Source organism: Podarcis pityusensis (genome assembly GCF_964106645.2).
Source record: "Podarcis pityusensis genome assembly, chromosome: 4".
NCBI classification, from domain to species: Eukaryota; Metazoa; Chordata; class Lepidosauria; order Squamata; family Lacertidae; genus Podarcis; species Podarcis pityusensis.
The window spans coordinates 47,281,855-47,292,327 of record NC_138027.1 but is presented as its reverse complement, the minus strand read 5'-3'; the positions used below and the strand labels follow the sequence as shown (position 1 = coordinate 47,292,327).

At 39.4% G+C, this 10,473-nt stretch overlaps 1 long non-coding RNA gene across 1 annotated transcript; it reads right to left on the bottom strand.

Annotated features, from left to right (window-relative positions):
- Positions 1–200: 200 nt before the first annotated feature.
- LOC308476023 lies at positions 201–10,176 on the bottom strand. The gene is made up of 3 exons (XR_013985647.1): positions 10,134–10,176; positions 6,619–6,785; positions 201–309 (listed from the first exon to the last, which is right to left on the bottom strand). It is a non-coding gene; the product is annotated as an uncharacterized lncRNA (long non-coding RNA).
- Positions 10,177–10,473: the final 297 nt, after the last annotated feature.

Genomic DNA, 10,473 nt, shown 5'->3' with positions numbered 1-10,473 from the left:
CACATAAACACTACTGTTTAACTTTGGTGGGACATCCACATTTCCACCACAGTCACCACAGTTATCAATATGAATACTGACAGAGAAATAGCCATGCTTTCTGAAGTAGAAAAAGTGGGAGTGTGTATTTATTTGACAAATGGAAAATAGAATTGAATGGTGTCTATTCAGTTGAATTTCTATTTGATCCAAAACAAACCCAGAGGGAAACTAATAGGCACAAACAGAAGTCAAATCATGCCCATCTGTTGCATTCTGCTGTTTTGTTGGTGTTTAGGATCCTGTCCAACCTGGACCTTGGACGGATGTCTGCAGGTGACAAAATAAACAGGAAACAAAAGTATCAAGACATGAAGGAAATGGGATTTTAACAAAAACAAATGAGAAGAAATCAAATTTTAACAAATAAAACACAAAATGTATGAGGCGTTTGGCAACAAATGGGAACAGAATCCTGAAATGACAGAAATGTTCTTTCACACATTTAACTCACACATCATTGAATTTTTACCACTTTACTTATTTCTGGATTTATTAGATTGCTGTTAAGAACCAATCTTTCTTCTCCCATTTTGCATATCAATGGATGGGGAAAGTTTGACTCCTGTTATATTGTTGCCTGCTCTTATATCCCTGCCTGCAACCTGTCTTCTGAAAAAAATTTCATGATTACTTGTGTTGACCAGAGCCTCTTTTGGCAATTACCTCAACACGTGTTCACTGTTATCTGTTTTTGCTTAACACATGAATGTCCATTCCCCACAGGCAAGGTGTGAATATGGTTATGAATATGAAAGAAAATTATTTATATTTTCATTGCAGTTGCTCCATTTTTACTATAGTGATCAGACACTGTTACATGTTTGAATGTTGTATTATTTCCCATGTAGCCCTATGTCAATATAGTGCTTGGGATGGTCACAGATTTTTGCTAAGCCTGCAATCATTCCAAACCAGAAAAAGTGATCTTTCTGAGAGCTAACAGAATTCTATTGGAAAATCACCTCCCTTGATCAAATTTCGCACAGACTAAAGAATTCGGCATTGGAAAGCGGGGATGGGGGCAGAATCCTGTATTCAGAACTCTATGCATTGTTGAACAGATGGTTGGCACTTGGAAAGGGCTGATCAGCTGTTTGGAGAGTCAGGGTGTGGCAAGTTCCTGGTTTGTTGGCATCCATCTGTCTCGGGAGACAACCTGCTCCTTAAACCCAAACAAGTCATCAGTGCTGTGAAAGCTGATTATCCGTTCGGCAGGTGAAAGGTCTTCATGCAGAAACATGCACTTTGGTGAAGCACCTAGATAATCATTCAGCACAGGCAAAATGTGACAACACTTATACATATAAATATTGACAAGAGAACTAACCATGTTTACTGAAAGAGAAAAATAGCAAAGTTCTATGGTTTTGGGACTGTGTGTTTTACTTAATCAGGAGTCCAGTGTCTTACGGACACAGCCCATAATAGCAGATTCTGCTGATGGGCTTCCCATGGACAACTGGTTGGCCACTGTGAGAACAGAGTGCTGGACTAGAAGGACATCAGAAAAGATGTGATAATGACAAAACGATGACAAAGATAGCTGGACAATGCTGAAAACCAGGTAGAAATGATAGCTCCATTTCTTTAAGGAGCATAGCTAAACACTATGTAGACTAACACAATTTCAGCTTATGTAGCTTACGATGTAGCCATAAAGACTACATCAGCAGTTTGTAGTGTTCAATATGGCATTAAGAGAGCCAACAATTTGCTTAAATATGCCTGACACAGATGATATAGTGCTTAAAGGCCAATAGAGCGGCTTTATATTCAGTGAAAGCTTTGAAATGTAAATCAAGCTGCATTTTGTTATCATCCACTTTAGCTGCAGTGGCAGACCTGAAATTCCAAATTGCAAAATCTTGGAGAGCCTTTTTGCCTTGAAAGGGGACATGGAAGTCCATAACTTCGTAATAGCTACATTGTTGAACAACCTAATTTAATAATAGATGGAATGAGAAATGAAAGTGGATAACGGATCATAATGAGATGGCACAATTGCTATAGAAAGATATCTTTAGATGTATTATTATGCCCAGTGAAGATGAATTCTATTTCTTGGCTGCTACCTGCCAAATCTTCAAATGGTATAAATCTGGATGCAGCTTCTCTACCTTAAAGTGCTAACACTGCAGAAGTTGAAGTACTGATCTGGTGTCTAACAATTTTGTATTTCTTCTGACTAACTTGAAATGTTCTCCCAGGAGTCATTTCCAAGATTGTCAGGTGCAACTGATGCATAGCATCTGGTCCTGTTTATTGTCAGTATGTCCAAACACTTATTTTTCCATATACTGAAGCGCTGTCTGTTGCCATTGTTTTTAAACAAATGCTCTTGCTCTGGGTTTCTGGGGGGCATGGAGAAAGTAAGTTCTTGGTTTTGTTGTTTAGGCAAATCCATTTTCTGTGATCCTGCATTTGTCAGCGTTATTTAGGTTTCAATCCAGTATTCTTCTAGGTTGCTCAGGCCACAACTCTGATCCTTTGGCGCTTGGAGGATGAGTGCAGTTTCATCCCACCTTTAAACTCAATTACCAGCCTGGGTCATCTGACATACTGAGCACTAGTCTCTTTTGCAATGTGCTGATACAAATGAGGCCAGTATCCATGCATAGTTTTTCCTTGCTGGTTACGGGAGATAGATCATGGAACATCTGAATTATTTATGGCAGGCTTCCTCAACCTCGGCCCTCCAGATGTTTTGAGACTACAGTTCCCAGCATCTCTGACCACTGGTCCTGCTAGCTAGGGATCATGGGAGTTGTAGGCCAAAAACATCTGGAGGGCCGAGGTTGAGGAAGCCTGATTTATGGGATAGGGCTGGGAACTGAGGGCTGGGAACTGAGAAGATTTCTACTTCATATGGATCGATGAGTTTCCTCCAGGAGAAGTACACACCACTAAGGTTTAGGCTCTCTGTCCTCACCAAGTCTTTGTTACTTCAAGGGAGTTAACATCATTTACAAGGTAGGATTCAGCTTGCCTTACCCTGACCAAGCCAGAGCAGCCTGGAAAGCTTCTCTGTCCTGTGACCAGGGTCAGCCTCCCTGGCTAACACAGCTTATTTGCCTCCAGTTTCCTTTTCTTCCTTGAGGTGGAAGGAAGGGTTCTCCTGCCCTCCTTGAAAAGGGCTCTTCTGAGGATGCCACAGCAGGCTTGGCTCATCCACTCCTGTGCTTCAGCTGTCCATCCATCAATGCCCTCCTTGAATAGGCTCCTGACAGTCAGCACACCAGGGTGATATCATCACTGGCCATGGCAAATTAGAAGGGTGCCCTGTCTGAACTGAGCAGAATGGCAGAAGTAGGACAGTAGTGCCCCTTGTCACAGTGAGTAATGATGATCATAATTATAGAAAATTAGAATAAAAGGCCATAGGAAAGTATGTCATGCTGAAGAAGCACATCACTCTGGGGTCTAGGAAATGAAATTATGGGCTTTTAGACAGAGGGAAATTTGTGTAATCCATCAAGGACAAGGGAGATGGTTTTGGCTATAGTATGGCACCATATTAAAAAATTTCTTTCCAGAGCACTGTGTATTATGTTGCATTACCGAATGTCAACAAGCATGTTTTTGCTTGCTGTTTCCTGATGGCCCACACCCTTTTTTGGTATGATCTCCCATCTGCTTGAATCATTGCCTACTTCCATTTCCTCTTATGCTTATATCCAAGTTATGGAAAGTATAAATATATTTCTGTTACTCATTTTAGTAACCTTTCTGTGCTCATAAAGAAAGACATGTCTTACATGTAATAAACAAAGCTACACATTCTAAGTAGTAACAAAACTACACATTCTAAGTAGTAACAAAGCATGTTGAATATTGTTGTGATATGTGCAGTTTAACTGGTAGGGTCAGACAGGAACAAACTGAGGCAAGGGAAAAGAGGTTCATAGCATTACGAAGCAGACATATGTGAAGCACTTTGGATTCTCTAAAGCACTACATAAATGCTAAGAGTTATTAGGACATTTTCAATACTAAGAACCAAGGAATGTCAAACTTGAGAAATTCTGCTTCAATGGCCAATAAAGTTGTCCTTTCTAAAAAGATTGCTACCTGCTTAAGAAATGTACCGTTAATAATGAAATAGGAACAGCTTCACTGCAACACTAATCCTATGTGATGCAAATTAAGTTTTTGAAACTAACCATCATGTTTCTCACTAACATCTAGTTTGGAGCTAGAGTTAGAATCCTCAAGAATTTGCACAATTTTTATCCTGGCTCTACCTATTTGATATCTCAGACCATTAGTTAATATACCATATTAATATACTGAGGGGCGCACAATCTTTTTTTTTGTTTTTTTCTTGTTTTGTTATTCTTATTTTTCTATGTCTTAACCACTCTCCTTTAATTTACCTTATTACACTATGTCTTAACCGCTCTCCTTTAATTTACCTTATTACACCCGTGCGATTTTGTTTTTCTTATTTTATATTCTTACAGTTTCTTTTATATCACTTTCTATTGTATTTCCTTTTTTTCAGACAGAGTATTTTTCAAACAGAGTATTACCTTTAAAGTCAATTAATTCAACTGTATCCTAAAGTACAACCATAATATCTCCGAGTACCACCAATGTCTGCTAGAAAATATGTACTATTATAATATACAGTTACAGATCCAGTTGGATAATAACATGTCCAGAAATCAAAGAAAATAGCTTCACTTATAATCCCAGTATATCTCGACCTTGGCAATCTTAAAGTCTTGTTTATACACCTTAGTACCTTCCTTAGGCTCTTGTTTTTCTTCAAATGTAGACAATTTTCAAAGGTATCCTCTTAGTTAACAATGTATGCTAATAACTTCGTTATTACGGGGCCCAATTTCTTGCTCCTACTGCACATACCTGTAAATCTGCCACTGAGGGTTAAACTAAAAGAGATTTTGTCCAGAATCTCTGCTCTCTTGGAAAAAATGGCTGATGATGAAATAACTTGAAAAGTGAACAAGCAGAGTGAAGAAAAATTAAGTTACACAACAAATTGCTATTTTCAAGAAGAGAACTAGCTGGATGGCTAAAGAGTGTTCTTAGTAGCTTGAGCAACACACCCTAAATGCTTTGTCCATTTATTTATGTATTTATCAGGTTATTTATTTAGTTTTTAAAAATCCAGAGTATCACATGTCTCGTATCTATAAATCAGTGAGCTGTAGGTTGTCAGTTCATTCCATTATGAATTACGCATGTACATAGGACCGCTGCTGTCATATAGGAAAGCAATCAATGTATTTTTGCTTTTCATCTTTTTTAGGAATGCCTTGATGGTTGAGGATGTCCTCTGTTTCCTGACTGCTTATAGCTACAGAAGACAATCTCCAGTGGTGTTTTCCTCATGTTAAGTGACTCTAAACACACACTTGCTCAGGAGAAGGTCCCATTTAACACACTGGGGCTTCCCTCTGAGTAAAAATGCATAGGATAGCCCTGCACTTCACCAAAGGCCAAAAGCAGTTTTATAGCCCCAACTTGATCTCATCCTCATCTTAATCGGCCTGCGATCCTATCCTCACTCATCTAGAAGGAAGTGCTATTGAACTGAGTGGGACACACTTCTGAGTATAATAAGTGGTCCCAGCCATTAACATGAAGAGGCTTGATGCACAACATATACTGTGGAGCTTTCTTTCTTTGAAGCAGTGCCAAAACAATATTAAAACATTGTCAGGGATTCATTGTGAAATAACTGAAACACAACTCTGGACATAGGAAAAGCCTTTGAGTTTAGCAAGGATACCTTACATATTTGTTCTATGCCTTTTATGCACATTAGGGATTAATACTCCGTACTTTTAACAAGTTCCAGGCCAGTTTACAAAAAGTTAAGATTACTCTAAAGCAAATGAAAACAAAAACATCAGAACATCTCACTATAAGAGAGCAGTCTAAAAGCTGCTTCAAAAATCACTTGTCTGCCTTTCATGCGGCCTCTTTTGACCCTTCCTGCTTTGACAAACTCTTCTGTGTCCAAATCCCCAGCTTGGGACCTTATGTGGATATACACGTATAACTCTTTATGTTTTCATTTTCAGAGTGCCCTGTCCAAAAGGCTTAGGACAGACCACAGCTTTCAACAGAGATACAAAAAAAACTTAATCTAAAATAATCCCATGCATGCTTAATCCACAAATACAACTTTTTGACCAAGGCTTCCAATTCTGCTTTATCTCAACAGAAACTGTTGTCTTTGAGACACTTTCACTTTCCTTTTCACATTTCCTCTGGACAAATCAAGGTAAATTCACTGCAGGTACACCCTGATTAGCCACAAGGCTTTCCACATGTCCCTCGCCTTTGTGGCTCTGGGGCTGATCTCTTTCCTCCTGTGGCTTGTGCTGCATAACCTCCTTTCTCCCTTACGTCATGTGCAAAGCAATCCTTTTTCTTCTGTGTTAACATGCCCAGTAATCTGCCTGGAAAGGCACCAGCTTGCCCTAACAGAATGATCCCCATCACCTTCACCTCAGGCATAGGATCACGTGGTGGGAGATTACATGATTAAGATGTATTTTCAGTCTTGTTATTGCTGGTTGTAAACCATTCAAGCTTCACGCCCACCTGCCTTTTGTAGCATGTCAGCCACCTCAATAAACCTCATAGATAGTCAGCTCTCCTTCATTTTCTCCAGCAGTTACTTTTAAAGTAAGCATCTGATGGTCAAATGCCATCAGTTTGCCAGTGTATTTCCAGGAGCCGGTGATAATGCTTCTGTATCATATTTACCCCTGCCAAAAGCAAAAGAAAACATTTTTTAGGGAATAAAATATGTCAGAGACAGCTCCTGCCATCATTGCTGGAGAAAGTGGTAAACCCACACCACTTTCATTTCTGCTTACTTGTAGCATTTATTTTTGGACCAATAAAATAAATGCCTGTGCGTTTAACTCTCTCTTGGTGGACATCACCAAGGAGACTGGCATAAACTGGCCTGGAGTTTATTATACTTGAAGATGATAGTTACTTAGAATCCCAGTGCTTGTTTCTTCCCTGCTTCCCCACACTCTGAGATAAGAGCCCAAAAGTTCTTCTGGATTAGACCCAAGGCCTGTCTGGTTCGTAATCCTCACAGTGGCCAACCAGATGTCTGTGGGAAGCCCTCTCCAGGAACTGGTCAAAAACAAGAGCTGGACTCAAAATCATATGCTTTGTCTACTAGAAGCAGTTCTATACCATAGATTCAGGGACTTCCTGCACTTAAATGAATGTACAATCTCATGATGCAATCATTACTGTCTTCTTGCGGGCAGAAGCAGGGAAAAGAGGTAGAAAGGAGAAGCAGTAAAAGCACTGACACAGGATAGTTTAAGTGTTGAAAACCACCAAAGGGATATGAGACAACTCAATTTTATTTGACATTACAATAATGACAAGTACGATCTAGTACACCTAATAACAAGTACGACCCAGTACACTCAGAAGGCTCTACTACAATAAACTAGTCCATGTCACCTCAACTACAATAAATCTGTTCACAAGGATCTAGCCACAAGAGGAGATAATTATCAAATGATGATGACTCACTGCTTGCTCTTGACACCTACAGTAAAGTGGGATGATCTGTCCCTCTGATCATCATTTACAGGTGAGCCATAGACCTTTTCCTGTTAGTCCAGGGTAAGTCTTCACCAACAGAACAGGCAGACTGTCCTGGAATAACTTACCAGGACGTCCCTTTTGAAAGCCTATGTATCACCTTGTTTTAAATTTAAAACAACTGGAACAGATTGGTGTTCCTTTTTTAACTGTTCCTTTTATAATACTTTCTGCAAAGCAGTAAACAGATTCCCAAGCCACTCCCTGTTCTATCCTGTGATACTATTGCCATCCAAACAAATATATCGATGTCAGCAAACTAATCCAGTACTGTCAGCAAACCAATATGGTAAATTCAGCAGAATAATGGATGAATCCTAATCAATGCATTCACAAAAGTTCAGCAACATGTTCTCCAACTACTATTACATTTAGATCTTAAGCCACATCTTAAGCCAATTCTATCCCTTAGTAATGTCTCCTTCCACTTCTTCATGGATAATGTAATTCAAGCAATCTCTTCATGCTCATGTCTTTGGGCCCCCATTAATTTCACCAGCAGCTAAGTTCTAGAAGAGTCTTACCATATTGGCTGCTTCAGCAAGCCATAATCTCCTGGTTGCTTTTGCTAGGCAGTACACCCCCTTATAACCAGAACTTTGGCAACTCACCTTCTATGGGTGTTCTTCATAAGGGTATGAAGAGGCTCCCTGAGATACAAAGGGTGGAGGGTGCAGATCCCTGACATGTCCCAAATCTGAACTTTTAGTATATATGCAATTTCCCCAAGGACTTTCTGTTGTGTCGACATTTAAATAAAATTAAAATGTGAAATTCTTGTTGAAACAGGAGCCGCACAAGATAACCATACCCTCGGCATTTGCACCAGCAATTAAAAATGTAAAAAAAAGAAGAAGTAACTGCCAAGGTGGATTTTGTACTAGAAGTCTAATTTTTAAATCAAAATTGGCAGGAACAGTAAATTAATTAATCCGGAATTACAATGGAACTGCTAGGAAAGTACCTATGACATTCAAATTAATACCAAAAGTGCATCAAATGATTAATGTTACTACGATGAACATCAGAGAAATTAATAAAGATTAGGCCAATTATTACAAAGTGTCACACACTAGAGATAGTTCATTGCAAATATGATGTACACCATGGAAATGGGCAATTGCTTTCCCCCAGAAAAGTCATGTTAATAGAACGATAAAGATCTGGTGGAAAATTGGAGCACCTAGAAAGTCCTTCCGAAAAGCTTCTCCTACGATGCATGCATCCACATTTCCATTGTTCTGCCTGATCTTTATGGCTTAACAGACACATATTTGATATGCAGCGTTGTGCATGGCCAGCTTTTGATTGGTGGAAGACACAAGGACATTTGGTTGCTTAGTTACATACTGGGAAACAAGTTCTTTGATATAGAGTGAATGTTAAAGAAACTTGCAGCTTAGTTCTTGTTGCAATTAGGAAGCAGAATCATTTCAGAAGTGGTCTGTGTACAAGTTCTATTGATATTTATGCAATACCAGTAGTGCTCTGTTAATCTATCAAGACAAATATTTTCCCCCAGAACTTAAAACCTGCTCATGTATAGCTGATACGGGAGTTGGGCATTACTGAAATGTGTATAGTACTTCAGTGACTAAACATTATGACGAATCTAACAAACAACACATGGATTTTCCTTTATATTTTGTCATCTGTAGGGTGATATCACACAATCCGGAAAGATTCATACTCAAATGGAAATATTCTTAAAACAACTACAAACATCAAGGAGCAGCGGCACTAGAGGAACACAGAATGGAACTTAACTGCTGGTTCTGCGCAGCAAGAAGTTGATAGAACTCTTTTAAAAATGATCTCTGGGGGAAAGCCAACAGAAGCGGGAGTAGTATTCACTTCAGGATTTATCATTCCTAAGGGATGGGGATGAAAATGTTCTCTCCCTACCCCCAGGGGAACCATGTGGAAAGAGGCCAAGAACCTACAGCAGAACATGACAGCCAGTCAAAGAGGCCAAATGGTGACAGGAGAAACATGCACATGATGGAAAGAAAGGGACACCATGTGCCGATGTTTCTATGCTAATGCTAGAAGCCCCAAAGTTAAGATGGGCAAGCTGGAATGCTTGGTTATAAAGGAGAACACAGATCTAGTGAGCATAATGGAAATGGAATGGAGAAAACCAGCAGAATACTGTCATACCTCAAGACAATCTCAGTGGGAAAGAGAGCTACACTTGCTAACAGGAAGAAATGTTCAGAATGGAACAGACTGCCCTGGGAGGTGGTTGGGTCTTCTTCTCTTGAGGGACTTAAACAGAGACTAGTAGACCATCTGTCAGGGATGCTGTAAGTGCATCCAGCATTGCTGGTCCTGCCTGCAGTGGTAGATTGGATTAGATGCCTTCCAAGTTCCCTTCCAACCCAATGATCCTATGATTCTACCCAACATCCCTGTGTACAATGGCACTTTAAAATAATCAAGAGGCATTGAAGAGCTTTCCATCTTATGCATCCACTGACCTTTTGTGGAGACTGTTCTTCCTGAGTGTTTGAGACAGAGAACACACAGCATGTTGTATTCCATGTCATGTCAGTCATTATTCTCTTTTTGACATCACTTGTGTTCTTAAGTCAATGCATTCTTAATTAATGAGGCATTTGTACTCAATCAAGAAACCATTTAAAATACACTTTTAATTTTAATGAGTTTCCTGTGATTAATTATTTCCACATGACTTATTCATATTTTAGGACATTTCATAATTTACACCCTCTTCCCCCTGCACATGCAGCATAAAACTTGAAATTTGAGAGTAGCTTTGATCCAGTACTTTACCAAAGTGAACATTTCTACATAAGA